A 19,086-nucleotide genomic window follows, 5' to 3' on the forward strand; every position below is an offset into this window, starting at 1 on the left:
TTGTTTTGACAAGTTGGTTGGGCCGACCTGGTATTATGAATAATATATAAAGAGGTGCTCAAGTTGCAAAAAAAAAAAAGAGAGAGAGCATGTACGGATAGTGCAAGGAAGTGCAAGGAAGAGACTTGCGTGTGCCTAAGCAGAATTGAGCAGAGGGAAATCTTGGAGCTGCAGAGATATATTTGATCAGTAAGGATCTTGTGGAGCTAAACTGAGATCTGTATTCAGCAAGATAAGTTGCATGTATTTTCAGATCATTCATTGTTGCTTTCTAACCATTGTAACAGTGATTCCAAAATCTCCTAACAGAGTTGGTTTAACAACCATTTCATAAATCCTTTAACAGGGTGGCAATTTAGTTGAATTGTTCAAAAGACCTCTTACAAGGCCACTCCTAACAGGGTGATTAAATCCTCTAACAGGGTCACACCTAACAGTGTGTTTTGTAACCTTTAACAGGGTTGGCTCCTAACAGGGCTCACTTCAGAAGAGTGAAAATTGGTGACTAGTTGCTGCTGGTTTTTCCCATATTGGGTTTCCACGTAAATTATCAGTCTGAAGATTTATTAGAAATTATCAGTCTGAAGATTTATTAGAAATTTTCCATATTGGGTTTTCAAGCAAAAATTATCAGTCTGAAGATTTATTAGAAATTGTGCATACTGACTTATGTGGACCTATTGAAACTGAAAGCTATACTGGTGAAAAATATTTTATTCTTTTTGTTGATGATTATTCAAGAATGATGACCATCATGTACCTAAGGAACAAATCAGAAGCATTTGAAAAGTTCAAATGGTATTTGGCAAGAGTAGAAAAAGAAATAGGGAAAAGATTGAAATGCCTAAGGTCAGACAGAGGTGGTGAATTTATTTCACATGAATTTAATAACTTTTGTATTGAAAGAGGAATCAAAAGACAGGTTTCAACACTAGGTACACCTGAACAAAATGGCATAGCTGAAAGAAGGAACAGATCCATCATGGATTGTGCAAGAACCTTGATGATAGAAAAGAATGTTGCTATCAAATACTGGAAGGAGGCTATCAGTACAGCAGTTCATACCTTAAACCGAGTACAGTTAAAAAAGGACTCATTCAAAACTTCCTACAAAATATTGTATGGCTATAAACCCAATGTAAGTTATCTAAAAGTATTTGGAAGCAAATGTTATATCTTGAAAGAATCTAGAAAAGGTAAATTTGATGTAAAAGGTGATGAAGGTATATTTCTTGGATACTCATGCAAGAGTAAAGCATATAGATGCTTGAACTTATCCATTCACAAAGTCATAGAAAGTATACATGTGAAAGTTGATGAATTTGCAGAAAAGACTGAAGAAGAAAGCAGAAAAAAACCAGAAGATTACAAAAGATTCGTCTTCAGTGATTCGGATATAATATCAACTGCATCTGAGAATCAGAAATCTTCTTCTACCGAGTCATCACTAACCGAGTTGCAGGAAACATCTACCGAGCCAACATCTACTGAGCCAACGTCTACCAAGTCAGAAAATACCGAGTTAGAGATTACCAAGCCTGAGGTAACCGAGCAGGTACATACCATGCCAGTTGATACCGAGCCAAACCAAACCGAGCAAGGAGGAGAAATGCAAGAAGATAACGACAAAATTCATCCAAAAGAAAAAGAACCTGTTCTAGCCAAATATGTTAGGAGACATCATTCAGCAGATCAGATCATTGGAAATAAATCTGATGGAACCATCACAAGAAGTAAGTTGAAAGGTACTTGTTTACTTGCTGATTTTGAACCTAGAACTGTCAAAGATGCATTAGAAAATGATAATTGGATTGAAGGAATGAATGAAGAAATAGAGTAGATAGAGAAAAACAAAACATGGACTCTTATACCCAGGCCTAAAGACAAAAATGTAATCGGTACAAAGTGGGTTTTCAGAAATAAGTTGGATGAAAATGGTAAAGTATCAAGAAACAAAGCTAGATTAGTGTGCAAAGGATATTCTCAAGAAGAAGGCATAGATTATGGAGAAACTTTTGCTCCTGTTGCTAGATTGGAAGGTGTTAGAACCTTATTAGCAGATGCTGCCTACAAAGGATTTAAAGTTTATCAGATGGATGTCAAGTCAGCATTTCTAAATGGTATACTGGATGAAGAGGTCTACATTGAGCAACCTGAAGGTTTTATTGATCCAGATAAAAAGAACATGGTTTGCAAATTGCACAAGGCATTGTATGGTCTGAAACAAGCCCCTAGAGCATGGTATGAAAGATTGCATAGCTATCTTATTCAAATTGGATTTCAAAAAAATAATGATAACAGTAGTTTGTATATCAAGGAAGGACCAAAAAATAAGATTGTCCTGGCAGAAATATTTGTAGATGATACTATTTTCACAGGGAATGATGATCTTTGCAAAGAATTTTCAGAACAAATGAGCAAGGAATTTGAAATGTCAATGTTCAATGAAATCAAATTCTTTGTGGGACTTCAAATTCAGCAGAACAAGAATGGCATCTACATCACTCAAGCAAAATATATCAAAGAGATATTGAAAAAGTTTGGTATGGAAGACTGTAAACCAGTTGAAACTCCCATGTGTACTGGACTAAAACTTACCAAAGAAGATGATTCAAAGGAAATAGATCAGACATTGTACAGATCTATGATTGGAAAGTTGCAATATGTAGTTCATACTAGGCTAGATATTGCTCTTGCAGTTGGAATTGTGGCAAGATTTTTAGCCAAACCAAGAGAAAATCACATGATGGCAATCAAGAGAATAATGAGATATCTGAAACGAACTGAAGATTATGGATTATGGTATAAACTTGGAGGAAACCTAGTGTTTACTGATGCTGATTGGGCAGGAAACCTTGACGACAGAAAAAGCACAAGTGGAGGTGCATTCTTTCTTGGAAAGAGGTTGGTTTCTTGGATAAGCAAAAAGCAAAACTGTACAGCTCAATCAACAGCAGAGGCAGAGTATGTTGCTGCAGCAGTAAACTGTTCTAATATTGTTTGGTTCAAGAAATTGCTACAAGGCATGAAGATGGAAATCAAGGAACCAGTCGTCATGTTTTGTGATAACACAAGTGCAATCAATATATCTAAAAATCCAGTAATGCATTCTAAGACTAAACACATTGCAATCAAGTATCACTTTGTCAGATAATTGGTGCAGGACAAGGAAATCAGATTGGAATATGTCCATACAAAGGAACAGATTGCTAACATATTCACAAAGCCTTTACCTAAGGATGCATTTTTGTATCTCAGAGGTAAGTTAGGGGTTATTCCCCTATCTGAAGTTCACTAAAATAAGTTTTAGTGATGCATCAGCTCTTACAAAAATTGAACAATCATCAGTTGATGCAGCAAATCAAGGAAATATTGCATATGAATCAGTACTAAAGGTACAATGAAATTCATTTGAAATTAGATGGTCTTTGGCATGTGTTGTCAAAGAGGGAGATTTTTACTGTCATATCTTTTCCGAAATTCAAAATTTGATTAAGTAATTTCTTCACAGAGGGAGATTACTATAAGAGGGAAGAGTTCTCTATCTTAGAGGGAGAATTGTTAATTATGTTGTGTTGTAGTAGACTTGCTTTCAAATTTCATTTCTGCTATGACATGTTGTGTTGCCATCAATGCCAAAGAGGGAGATTGTTGGATACAATTAAGTAATTGTGTATTGTCTTTGATGTTACACAAATGTCATATCAGTTATCAGACAGAGTCTACCGAATTCTATCAACCAGGAAAATAGTTTACAGAGTCTACCGAGCTCAGTCGGTCAGTAAAAGCCTTTTGTAGTGTATACCGAGCGTTCTTGTATGTCACACGGTGAGTTAGTGTTAACCGAGTTCACACGGTAAGCTAAGGAAAGTTTAGTTCTTACCGAGATCACTCGGGTATCAAAGCATTTTGTAGCGAACGGTTAGTGTTAACCGAGTTCGCACGGTAAGCTAAGGAAAGTTTAGTCCTTACCGAGATCACTCGGGTATCAAAGGATTTTGTAGCGAATGGTTAGTGTTAACCGAGTTCGCATGGTAAGCTAAGGAAAGCTGAGTTTTCACCGAGCTCACTCGGTAGTTGAAGACAGCTTTTACCGAGTCCAGTCGGTTTCCAAAGGAAGTGGCAAGTTTACCGAATTCCCCAGTAATTGTAGTTTTTACCGAGTTCTGTCGGTTAACACAAGAAGGAAGTTTTTTTTCTGTATTGACTGAGCAGCGTCGGCCAGTGAAGAATTTTGTTTTTTAGTTCAAGCCGACTTTGGAATATGTTTCGTCAAGTTGGTTGGGCAAGCCGACTTTGGAATTGTTTTGACAAGTTGGTTGGGCCGACCTGGTATTATGAATAATATATAAAGAGGTGCTCAAGTTGCAAAAAAAAAAAAGAGAGAGAGCATGTACGGATAGTGCAAGGAAGTGCAAGGAAGAGACTTGTGTGTGCCTAAGCAGAATTGAGCAGAGGGAAATCTTGGAGCTGCAGAGATATATTTGATCAGTAAGGATCTTGTGGAGCTAAATTGAGATCTGTATTCAGCAAGATAAGTTGCATGTATTTTCAGATCATTCATTGCTGCTTTCTAACCATTGTAACAGTGATTCCAAAATCTCCTAACAGAGTTGGTTTAACAGCCATTTCATAAATCCTTTAACAGGGTGGCAATTCAGTTGAATTGTTCAAAAGACCTCTTACAAGGCCACTCCCAACAGGGTGATTAAATCCTCTAACAGGGTCACACCTAACAGTGTGTTTTGTAACCTTTAACAGGGTTGGCTCCTAACAGGGCTCACTTCAGAAGAGTGAAAATTGGTGACTAGTTGCTGGTGGTTTTTCCCATATTGGGTTTCCACGTAAATCTGGTGTCTACTGTGTTAATGATTACTTTCTTTTGCATAGTCGCTTATTTCAGTAAATGCTTCATAAATTAACCAAACATCTATCAAGTTTTAAGCAGTAATTTTTGTGTTTATCGAGTAGCAGCAGCAACTAAGTTTAAGGCATCTTTGGGACTTTTGAAAATGTTTTTGTGGTAACTGATTCACCCCTCCCCTCTCAGTTACCCCATCTTCATTTTCCAACACAAAACATGAGGTAAAAATTTAAAAAAGACTTAGACCCAAGACTAAGGATTTGGAAAGCTTAAAAAGTACTAGGGGTCCCCATTTCTAGGAAAAATGGTGCATGCATTTTGAAATCACAACAATCACAATTGATCATAAGCATATGAAATGAATTTTAAAGAATGTCATATGAAAGGAATTGCTCAAATTTTTTTAACACACGTGGGCTAGCCACTTCATATTTATTTGATTCAAAACCTGATTCAAGGAATCCATCAGGAAAGAATTAGGGAAGAAAACTTGATATTATAGTCATTTCAAAAATAAGGTTAACAATGAATATTACATCAAGATCATTTTGTCGAGGAGAACTCTTACTAATCAATTACTTAACTTCTAACCATTCCCATTTTCTAATGATTAAATAATTAAAATAGGAATATTCCTTTTTCAAATAAACAAGATATAACTCCAATTAACATAATTAATTTAAACCTAAAAATTAAATCAAAACATTAATCCTAATCTAATATTCAATATATATAAACATTTCCTAACTACTAATCACCCTGACTAGCATATAACTAATTTTGATTAGTTGATTTCAAAACCATAACATAAAATATCCCTTTTTCAAAAATAACATTTAATACATTAAAATCCATTAACTAAACTAATTAACACTTAACTAACATACTAACTTATCTAAAAATATAATTAAATACATTAACCCCAAACTAACCTATCCCTACCAGCTAATTTTATTTAATACTTAAATGACAAAAAGTTAGTAATAAAACAAAATTAATTAAATTAATACAAATCTACAATCTAAGTATATTTAATTTCACCTCTCTCAATTAACATCACCTCTTAACTCACGTAACTAACCCCACCAATTAACTAACTGCATTGCCCTTTCCTAATCTCACCCAATTGCTTTGGATGGTCCCCAACACCTGTTCATGTGGACCCATGTCTACAAATTTGGAGCCCAAAGAAGACCTTGTCCTTAGTACAAGTGGGTATGTAAGGCATCATAAAGAATTTATTTAAATTCTATAATCTCCCTTGAATGTGATTGGAGGATGGTTTAAAAAGGTAAGTATTAAAATTAGCAATGTAGATTTATTGTTATATAATCACCTTTTTGAATTTGCCTCCATCTTTCTCCAAAGACTACATGCCATGTGGAGAAAGTCTTAGGATTTAAGTGGGATGACATCAACAAGATGGAGGATCACTTATGAATTAAAGTTTAGTGGGTTTAGTATAGGATAGGATAGAATGGTATACTTTCCTTTCATTGATATTTATAATTGTTGCATTATATATATATTTATTTAACCCTTATTTTAAATGGTTTTTAATATAGAGGGAATCTTTTAAATTATATTCTCTATTCCAAAAGAGGATTATAAACTTGTACATACAAAAGGAAGAGAGCATTTTTGCTTTAAAAGGATAAATTTCTTAAGGTTATTTTTTTCACCAAGTGTTGAGTTTTCATATATAATTTAATTTACATGGCATAAGGGGGATATTTTTATTTTTATTTTCTAGGATGAATTATAGCATAGATTTTTGATGTTATATTATGCATTCAAGTAGGAGTGTATATATATATATATATGTATGTATGTATGTATGTATGTATGTATGTATTTATGTATGTATGTATTTTTATATATAGCTACTAATTAAAGAAAAATGAAATGAATTTTAAACAATTCCATATGAAAGGAATCGCTCATTATTTTCAAAGCACGTGTACTAACCATTTCATATTTATTTTATTCAAAACTTGATTCAAAGACTCCATTGGGAAAGAATCAGTGAAGAAAACCTGATATCGTAGTCATTTCAAAAATAAGGTTAACAATGAATTTTACATCAGGATCATTATCTTGAGGAGAAGTCTCCAAAATATTTGAATCAGAACACCAAAACTCTAAATTCAATTTGGCTCCATATCAAGGTATCAACTACAAAATCTACAAATTTACATCAACGTAACCATGGAGAACCAAAACTGACTGGGTGACAAACAAATTCAACACATAGATAAAATTCAACAAATTAATCCCATCCTAGGTTTTCAAAAAAGGTTCCTTATCAAACCAAGAGTAGGGAGAAGGTGGAGTTTTCCAGGGTAGGAGAAGTCAATCAAAACACCACAATAGATGGCTCTTCTAAGGCTAATCATCACAAGAACTTCCATTCTTTCACTTCTTATCTCCCCGAAAAAAAAATAGTTTATATTGACAAGTATGGGCCCATAACACCCTACTTTTCTCCCTCTCCTCATCATTAGGAGAGACTCTGCATTGACCCAAAATCCAACTGAGATCATCCTCCCATACATGGCCATTTTTTCTCTATCTGAGGGTGAGTAATGCCAACACAACTTGTACAATTTTCCCCACAAAACAAAATGTAAAACATGAAAATAAAACAACTAAGAACCCCATAATAACCCATCCCTCACATGTTTTATCACACATACGAAATACACACATGTAAAAGGCCTACTTAAGAAAATGAAAATACGTCATGAAGAACAAGACCATGAAGGATTCATACCTTCATAAATGGTTATCGAATTGGAATTTTAGAGAAGAGCTAATCCTTCTTCCTCCTTCAATCCTAACTTTACTCTCTCTAAATGTAGAGAATGGGTGAACACTCCTAAACCCTCAAATTTGTAATTAAATATGCTTCTAAACTTGCCCACCTAAAATTGCAATAACTCTAGACTTGACTAAGGCCTTCTATGGTCTTCCAACTTGATCCTACCTTTAAGACAACCTTTTTTGTGGAGTGTAACCTTGACAAACTCATGGAGAAGTTTAATTTTCGCACTTAAGGGAAAATGGAATATTTCAGAGGTCATAAAAGTCAACAGAAGGTTCTAGAAGGGTGGAAAATGTCCCCAACCCATATACATAACCCCTAGGCACTTGATTTGAATTAATTTTGGCCCCCTGGGATCATTTTAGGACCTATAAATTGGCTTAAAATATTTGAACTTTCTAAAAACCCTAGGAATGAAAACTTACCACTAAACCCTAATTAGGATTATTAATCTAGATTACCACTAATTAGTCTTAGGTTACTAACTTACTCAAACTTAAATTATCAGGTTACTCGTCTAACCCCAATTATCATGCTAACACACATATACAAATTATGAGTGTTAAGTGACACAATAAGATTCATTGTGACATAACGTTAAACATTTTATGGTTACAGAATACTATACACATTTAGGTTACAATACAAATGAATCACAAAATAATAGGTTTACATCTATTTATTAGACTCAACCCTAGGTTTCACAGATTGTACATAGGGTCAATTTCTGAGTCTCCATTAGATTCCATGGTCAATAATCCTACACACTCAATTAACACATCAATAGCTCAAGAAAAATCACATGCATATATTTAAAACTCATTTGGATAATCACATAAATCAAAACATCAAACTTCTATTTAAATGACCTTTATCTCTTTTCTGTTGACATATTTAACCATTAAAAATTGCATAATTAAAGTATTAATCATATTCCTAATCTTGAATTCATTTATTGTACTACACCATCATTATGCATTCTTATAAAACATCAAATAACATTATTAAGAATTTTAAAGTAAAGCATCACATGCCATAAAATAATATAATAATGTTTTTAGTCCATCAGACAATGTCTCGGCCTATCAAGTCATAACTTATCAAAATAAAAATGTATCAAATGTGCTATAATGGGTCAAGGTAAGGCCTCACATCTTCATTGTAATTCATATTGCATATTATGAATTTTTATTAGGAATCTAATAATTCTTTCTTGCTACCCTTTCTTTTGGAAGGTGTTTTTGTTTATTATATGATCCTTTGGTGCTTGTAATGCAAACTTTAATAAGTTGACCATAAAGTTTTTGGGCCTTTTGGATGTGATTACATAGTTTACTTGGCATCAAACTACTCCAAAAAATCAGCTATCCTTTAGATTTAATGACAACTTTTTTTCTCTAAACCTTCACCAAACTCATTTCTAGTGTTTGATATAGATGAAGAAAAAGGTGATTCTAACTTTTTTAGTCACTCTAAATTCATTGGTGACTCAAATTTCCTATGAGGAGCTCCCAAAATACTTGTATTGAAATTCAAGAGAATAACCCTCCTAAAATTGTAATTTCTATCAAGCATTTTTATCATTAATGGGTAAAAGTACAAACATGTGTCAATTTTATAAAGGAAAGTCTCAACAAGCACAAACTATTCAACTTTAATGACATAAAAGTGGCATTTATGTTTAGAATTTGAAGATTATGTAAATATATGAAATGTGTAAAATTGAAATAAGTTAATGCTTTTTAAAAAAAAAATTGAGGAAGAATTTATGTATTTTTTAAAATTTTGAAGTTTATTTTTTAATAACTAAAAAGTCCTAAGAATATGTGGTGTAGTTCCCGCCAAATAAGTATATGCAAATAATATTTTTTTGCTCTAATTTCAAAATATGTTATAGCTACTACTTCAATTTTGATTATGGGTGGTTTCATATTGAAATGTGGTTTGAAGGTAATGGTTTGTAAGCATGGTTACTCTCTTTGTCTAACTCTCCTTTTTTAGTTCTTATACATGGCTATATCTTGAGAGTTGTTGGATATCATTATGTATTTGGATGTGGCCTATTGGGACGCTTCCTTTATCAAAAATTTATGCAGGACATAGGTTTTCCAAGTAAGTCTTTCGAGTGCATGAGATACATATAAAACTAATGTAATCTTTAAAAGATATTCTTTTTCTCATTATCTTGTTATTTTTTTTGGTGTGGACTAACAAAATACAAGAATGATATTACATTGTAGATAGGGTTGTCTTTGATATTATGGTTAATTCATAATTATAGTTAGATACTATATTACTCCCTATTTGAATTTTGTTCCCTCTATTTTTTGCTAAAATTTTATGTACCAAGATCTTACTTTGTGCATACTTTGATCATTATAAGTATATGATTGAACTCCTTTTTGAGATTTTTATTCATATATTTGCAATACACTTTCCTTAGTGTTATCCTAAGATGATCTGGGCTTTTCTATGCATCATAAAAACATGGAGAAAGAAATTAAAAATCTATTCTACAATATATAACAATAGAGAAATAATACAGCTAGGAGAAGCAAGGATTTAGGTTAGTTGAAGATGGAGAAATATTTTTTCAATTGAAAATAATTTGAACAATTAGTCGTGCCCAACTAGCTAGATCAAATACAAATTTTCAAGGTAATAGAATTGCATATGCAAATACATCACTTGCATTCCAAGCATGAAATACATACCCCAACTTATAATGAATGGTTTGATATAAAGGCTCCATACACTGGCCCAATAATGGAGGCCAAGGATGTTGAAGAATAACTTCAGTAAAGAGTTGAGTGAAAGGAGTTGAAGAAGCAAGTTTTACTTCTATGTAAAAACAATAATCACAAGGCTCATTCCCTTGCAGAAGCCTCTACCATAATGACATTACCCCTAAACCTCTAAAAATATTGATTGACATTTTGTGGTTGACATTAGGGCCCTTTCAAATGATGATCAAATAGGGCCCTAAGGCACAAATTTCTTGGACATTAATTTGAGCACCCAATATTGTGATTAAGGACTTCAAAGTCATGAGGATGAACTAGGTGAGATCACCTCCCTAACATGGCTATCAAGTTGAATGTGATGGGGAAATATAATAATAGCCAAACCCATTAGGAGTTGGAAAAGGTAGATCTAATATCAACACCATGTTCTTGCTTCTGAGCTAATAGTTCTTTAGGTGTATTCTCTTGTAAAACATAAATTTTGTTGAACAATTGTAAACTCTTAGAAAATACATTCTTCTTTTATATTACCATTGATGGGCTTCTCTTGAACAAAATAAGAATGAAGAGGAATAAATATGTGAAGATATAAGCATTAAGTAAAACATGTCCAATATTATTGCAGATATACAAATTAATTACACCATTTTTTTCTTGCAAAATCATATGTTCAGATATAAACATTAAGTAAAACATGTCCAATGTTTTTGTAGATAGGCACATTAATTACACCTAACTTTTCTCTTGAAACCATGTGTAGATTTAAAAATTAAGCAGATGATGCTCCTAATACAAATGATGTTGCTACTAATCATGATGATGATGATGATGAGGATGATGATGATGATTATAACCTTTTACTATTTATAACTCAGATGTGATACTAATATTTGATGAAATTTTGACTATATGTATCATGAAATTTTTAGCTAACATAAGATAATTAATTTACTATAGAAGAAATGTGAAGCCCTTTCATGAGCATCGCACACAGTCTCATGGATCATCAGGTATAAGTCAGTACTCCCCATAGAGATTACTGTCTTTACCATTTGTAAATTATCTCTCTCATTTCCACCTGTCTCTCTTATTTCATGGAGTATAGGTACTAGAAAATAGATATTTGTCAAATTTGTCTTCCTTGAGTGAGGAAAATGTAGGAATGGAAAAAGAAAGTAAGACATTTAGTATGTCTAAATCAAGGAGATTGACTCAAGGTCAAAATATTAGAAAGAAATTCAATAAGCGCATGGAATTTTTCCTTTCTCAAGAGGGGTCATGTTCTTATGATGATAAGAGTAAAAGTGACTTTGATGTTCCCTTTAGGTACAAATATCTATAGAAACAATGGTCGCCAATGAACTTCTTCCAATAAACACTGATTTTTGTGTTGGAGAGAGGATATATCACATAGCACCATCCTCATTACATGGTTTGGGCCTATTTTCCATGGATGACATAAAGGTCTCTTACAACAAGGTTTTTGAATTGATGGAGTATGTCAGACCTTGCTATGATTACAATAGTTGGATGTAAATTGTTAGATTGAAAAAAAGCATGTGTAGGTATGCACTCGCATAAAATTATATACAACAAAAAGTTAGTGAAAAAAGTAGAACAATAGATATATACATTGACAAAAGGCCAAAAGCATCAGGGAATATTACAACTTTTATAAATAGTTGTATGTGTAATAAAATCAATATGTGGAGGTGAACAACTTCACATTGATTACAATTTGAGTAACATAGATGCAAAAATAGCCATTATCATGGGCAAGGTGGTATGTAATATGAAAATTTAAAATCAACTCCAAGTAATGAAAATAAAAAAAACCATTAAATTTGTATATATTTTTTGTTAACTTAGAATAATAACATGTGTTTTAACATGTATCAATGATTTTTTTTAAATGCAGGGCTACAATATGTATCAACAACCACATGATATGCACAACAATGATGGTTCTTCTTCCTGACAAGTAAAAATCATTATTGTTGTATAAATTAGATACAAGAATATGTTAATGCATATTTTTTATTATGTTTTATTCTTCACTACTATTAAATATATAGCTAATAATATTTCTCTCATAAATGAGTTTTGATTAGGACAAGGGAAAGGAGAAAGTAGTCCACAAGGACAAGGAGCCGCATGATGAGATGGTTGAATTTTTTTATTGATTTTGGTTCAGCCCTTGATTTTATGGTTACATTGAAAAAGTTGATTAATGATATAAGAAGAAAATTATCACAATTGGCATTAACTCAACCTTAGATTCTTGCATTAGACAATATGATTGATAGTTTAATGAACCTAGTTTGCACATATACAATAATTATTAATGTAGTTTTTAATTATAAATAAAGTTCAATATGATTTTTATAGTATAATCTTTTATTTATGTCAAATTAAATAAAATTCATGTGTTATTTTTTCAGATAATGCTAAGGGCGTTTAGGGGCAATCCCCTAGGGGATGATACTTTAGGTGGTCCAAGTACATTGCATGTTCTATCCTACACTTGTCTTTTTCTCAAACAATATTTTTTTATTAGCTCTAATAATCTTGTTTTATTGTGCTCTAACAATCTCATTTTTCAGCTCCTACCATTGATCCTCAGTTCACTATGTTGCCCCCTACAAGGAAAATAATCAAAGTGGCCTTGGCAATTGCAAATTTGGCAACATGTAGCTCAGTGATAGATGCAATGGCACTACCTATTGGTAAGTCGATTCCTCTTTTTCTCTCTCATTTTTTATATGTTTATTTCACTTGAACTATTATTACCTATCGGGCATGTTGTAATAGTAGATTCATTTTATGTAGAAGGTGATGAAGACCTCCCTAGGTGTTCTCATGTTAGATGTATGGGAACATTAAAGAATTTTGGTCACTTTCTCATTAGCAATGAAGATGGTCTTCACCTGAAAGTACCCCAACTTCTAGGTACTTTAAAGATTGATCCTTTCTTTTACTATACAATCTTATACTCATAATTGAATGCACTAACCTCCCATATAGTCCCTTGCAATAACTACTAATCGCAATATTATTTTGAAGGGAATAATATATTTTATGAATAACTTAATGATGAATGTTTGTGTATATTTCGGTTGACCATACACACAGGGTATCATATTTTGATTTCATTGCTAGATCATGTTTCCTTAATTTAATCAATTTCTTCAAGTAAATTAAAAGGTATCTTCAATTCATTTACGAATCTAAAAAAAATTTCTTTTCTTAAAAGGCAGAATTTGCAAGTGAAAGAGTTAAAGGACCAACTCATTGATGTCATGACATCACTTTTTGGACCCAACATCTTTCAAATACTTAGGCTCCTAAAGAAATCAAGACAAGCTTTGAAGTATATTAGGTTCAACTACATGTCCCAAATGAAAAAAAAAAACCTTTGTATTAGTGCTTCCCCTATATTACCATTATTGAGTGGGAGAATATTATAAAGGATGCCAATGAGAGAAATTCATTAGATGATGGAGAAACAGTACCACCCAAGGAAAGAAGGTATGTCATAATATTAAGAATGGAATTATGTAATAACTACTCTTAATAATTATGTGATCTAAGATTTTTCAAACTTCACATAGGTTTCATAACACATCAAAGATAATCGAAGCAAGAAAATAGAAGTATGGGCAACACAAGCTTAGCTCAAGTGGATATTCAAAACTTGTTACATGAGTTGTAAGTATAAGTAAATGAAAAATTATATGCAAATATTTATAAATTGTAAATAATTTGGTCTTGATAAAATGTATTACAAAAAAAATTCATGATACCAAGAAAATATTTAGGCCATGGAGTTTAAAAAAAATCTCTAAAGAGGACACGAAATTAGGCTACACAAAAGGCTATAAAGCATTGGCTAAACAACTTTGAGCAATGAGTGTGCAAGGTTCTTCTGTTAGATCTATTGATGAGGTAAATAAGTCAATTTATTTTTATTTCAAATTGAATACTTTAGCAATTATTGTATTTGATATTAAGTTCCAAAAAATGAGTCATTATATTTGTTTAAAGTAAGGAAATAATGAATATATTTATACTTATTAAAATGAATGATTAAGATTTCTCAGCATTTGTCTTGCATTTATATGTATATATTGCTGATAAATGCACTAATTATTTACATTGGATTGCAGCCTACCAATCTTGATACATCAGCCAAGCACTGTAGAGGCAACAATTCAAATGTGGATCTTAGTACTCAAGGTATATATTTTCTATTTGATTTTTGATTTCTAAATTATCAATACAAGTAAAAAAATTAATTGAATTTGGTGTAGTAATAAAAATTTACCTATAATATGTGTTGGGATTAAAAAAAATCCTATATTGTAGTTGCAAGGGATGCAGAGGTTGTTCCTAATGAGCGTGTTGAGGTCCAAGTTAGTAGGCAAGATGATGTGGTTGGATGAGGTAAAGAGAAATGTTCTTTAAAATATTTAAAGTCTCACTTTTAAAAAGATTTAACCCTTTTATTTGTTATTTTAGAGGACTGTTCTTTGTAAAGGACAATGAGTGCATATTCATGAGTGGGAAGAAATATTGATGATGGCATAGATATGCCTTTGTAACAATATAGGGAAGGAAAAAAAAGGAAAAAAAGAAAGAAGAAATGATTCATGTAACTTATTTATGTAACATATTTGATAACGATTGATGTTCATGTATAGATGTTTTTTTTTATGTTCTATTGAATGTTCATGTGAATCTCCTAATGAAACAAATGTGTTAATGAATGTTATCATGTGATAATTCATGAATGTTACATTTTATTAATAGAATGAATGAATTTTAGATGTTATTGGGGGATTTAGATGTTTGGGGGGGATGAGCTTCCACCTTCGCGTGGTTGACCCTAATTAATAGAGAATATTAAACTATTCTCGAAACCAAGACCTCAACATTAACCTATGATTGCATGAAAAATAATTGTGTGAATCTCTTGGTTTCAAGAAATGTAGGACACCATATTCAAACTCATTTATTTATGAAATTTAGTTATAGTGTATGAAGTATTTGAAAGAATGGTTTACTATGGAATTTCCTCAAATTATTCCTCTCTAAGGTATTGTATTGTTGTTAAATATCTTCAATCATGTATAATTGCATTTGATAACTTTTGTTGTAAATTGAGAGACATGAAGAAGATTTTGAATGCCGAAAAAAAATGATATTATATCATTCTAAAGTATACATTTATTCATGAACTATTCTCATTATTTCTTTTGAGTGTGGTGATATGTTAAATAATATTATAGGGAGGAAGGAGAGAATCCCAAAGTTTGGTCAATGATTTGTCTTCAAAACATGACCAAATTAGCAAAGGAGGCCACCATAATATGTTGTGTACTTGAACCTATGTTTCATTTTCTTGATAGTGGGAAACACTAGTCCCTTCAAAATGGACTCACAATATGTGTTCTATATGACATGCAATGCTTAATGGAGAAAGTAAGTAACATTTATAATTTCACAATTTATAATCCTTGTTGCAAATTACAATATGCAAGAGTCAAACTTAATTGGCTACATCTCTAGCTAGGTTTATATATGATATCTGCTGATTTGAATTTTGAATTTTACTTTAAAAATACTTTGGTTAAATTATAATTTATATGGTAATATTTCAGTTACTGTTTCCAAATGCCAAGTTCACCTTTTGATATTAGAATTTGATGATATTTCATGCTTTTTCGCTAGTCAATTTGTAGGTCATTCTAGTCATTTTCCATTGTCCATGCTCATTAAACATCTTGATCACAAGAATATTGTAACACTAATGAATTTTTTTAGAAAACTCTTGAGATAGCTAAGCTTGTATCAACAAAAATCAATAGATATTATTTCAAAATCCACAGAACCTACCATCATAGAAGAGGTATCTCTTTGAATAAATCTAAACTTTCTCTTAACTAGGCTTTGATACCATGTTAAAGATCTCATTTAAGATCAGAATTCTGATTATTCATCAAGTCTAAAATCACCAAACACCAAAATGAGAGAATACTAATAGATTTTGATATCTCTCTTAGCTTTGAGAAATTGGTATAAGTCTATTATGAAGGAGACATGTCATGAAAGGACATGTCTACACATCCATGTTCGTTCATGGCATGGCTTAACACTCTTAACTAATCAAATCATAACAATGGTACAAATTAGATTAGTTAACTTTAACCAATATTATTATAAGCTTAGTTCATTAATATGGATAGAAGAAGAATGGATAATATACTTAATTAACTTATGATATAAATAGATCACTGAATTCTTCATCTTGTATATACATTCTCACTAGGTCTTATTTTTAGTTTTCTATTGATTGTTCACTGTTATATTTTCCAATTTACTTCCAATGTTTTCACATTATTCTTTCTTTATTTCTACCCAATTTTCTATTTTTTCTCATCTTGAATGCATCCTTTGGGGATAGGGTGAAATAATTTGTTAAATGAAGGATTTTTATTTTGTGGAGTAATATGCTTACAAGAACAATAAATAACTCCTTGTGTTGTTGCCATTGTAAAAAAAATGCATCTTTGATCTCACACAAACCTTGATCCAATATTTCCTTTTATCCCAATTTTTGGATGGGGAGGATGGTAAGGGACAACAATTAAAATAAGGAAATTGAAAGTAGTATAGAAAAATTAGTTTTTGATTCCAAACAAAAGAATTATTCACTCTTTTTTACCTAATAGTTATTATAAGATTCATATATAGATGTAAAAATTTAATGACTGTGATAATTACTATATTCAAATATTATATAGATAATAATAATAATAAATTATAGAGAGAGAATTCTCATATGCATATTAAACTCACTCGTAAATAAAATTTTAAATAGTTGTTAATGTCATGTCGGATCTGACATTGAGAACAATTACTGCTTTCTTGTTAATTTAAACCAAGATCTATTCATGACCCATGTCTTGTTAATTAATTTCCCACACTTCAAATGATCATCTAGATGAATATACATTCATCATATTCTCTTTAATTTAAACCCCTCAATTTCATTACAAGATGTCCTTTAACTGAAATAAGCATATAATGCCATCTTGAATGTTGTAGCCCACAAAAGCTAAGTTGAATAATATATTTATAATAAATTACTAGAAGAAATTGTTAGGGTTACTAGGCTTCCCATTTTATTAGCTTTTGAAGCTCTCAATGGGACTGCTTCACATTTCTTCTTAAACACTATTTTTTTGTCATCTACATTCGCTGCTATTTCAATTGGTTTGAAGATGTGTTACAATGTTTAACAATTTTTAAATTTAACTGTGTAAAGAATTTTTTTTTATTAGAATGCAAGAGAGCTAAGGAGTTTACAAAAAAATTCCTTCAGCCAAGAAACTAAAATCAAGATTAGCAAGTAGCAAACAAATTGTAATATAAAAGCATTCATTTTTTGGCCTAAAAGCAATAGAAAGAGTTTGTTTATTCAATCATTACTTTGATATACTTATTTTTCTTCTAGTTCTGATTTATTTACATGTAATTACAAGAAGGGAAAGATTTGTTGTTTTGTTCATTTTAGAATTAGATTTTTTTTTTTGGATGTAAAGCATTTCCCTTCAGGCATCCAAGCACTAAAATCAAGATTAGCAAGTAATGAACAAAGTGAAATATAAAAGCATTCATTTTTTGGCCTAAAAGCAATAAGAAAAGTTAGTTTATTCAATCATTATTTTGATATACTTATTTTTCTTCTAGTTTTGATTTATTTACATGTAATTACAAGAAGGGAAAGATTTTTTGTTTTGTTGATTTTAGAATTAAATTTCCTTTTTTGGATGTAAAGTGTTTTCTTTCATGCAAGCATGAATACAAGAACATGGAAAATATGGGTTTCCTTTCATGTAAAGTCACTCTTACCTGAAATTCCACTTTAATCATTCATCTATGACATCTTTGGATTTTTTCATTAGCATGTAGTTTGTTGGTCTAATTTTTCACAGTGCAGAGAAAATTTTGAAAAAATCAGTGAAAATTCATTTGTGGGCATTATATTATGCAATTTAAGGTTTGCTTGTTGTATTTCTTAAATTTCTTAGATTTCCCTAGTTCATGTCATGATCTCTGTGTTGTTGAAATTTTATCAGTTTCTCAACGTTGGCCATCAGAGCAATCAGTTGAAAAACCCTAAATGCCTTATTAAAGTTTACCTTAGCCTTGAAAACTCTCGAAGATAATTTTTAAAAAAAATGCTCTTAAGGTATATTACTTTTATCCCAAGGAAGGGTTCGCGCAAGCATGAATTCATTATAATTTTGTCTAAATCTTATGTGGTTGTGCTTTGCCTACAAATTGCTTGATCATTCTATTAAGAAATACCTCTGATGATACAAAGTCTTTATAATCATTGATCTTGTTTAGATCAACGAGTATTGCATTCCTGCAATTTCAAGATGCAAGGTTTTTAAATAATGTAGGCATGCAACTTGGTGACATGTAGCCCTTGCCTTTTTAAAGTTTTAGTCAACTGTAAAGTTTGTGAGGAGCCATAAGTTGTTAAAAACTTTTGTAGGTTTGTCAGTACTTTTTGTGCATGTTTTGGATTTCCTGCGATGTCATTGGTTGAGTTACTAATAGAGATATGCCTTTATCACCAAGAA

This window comes from Cupressus sempervirens, chromosome 10, assembly GCF_028749045.1.
Source record: "Cupressus sempervirens isolate cs-2001-9-10 chromosome 10, ASM2874904v1, whole genome shotgun sequence".
Lineage (NCBI taxonomy): Eukaryota > Viridiplantae > Streptophyta > Pinopsida > Cupressales > Cupressaceae > Cupressus > Cupressus sempervirens.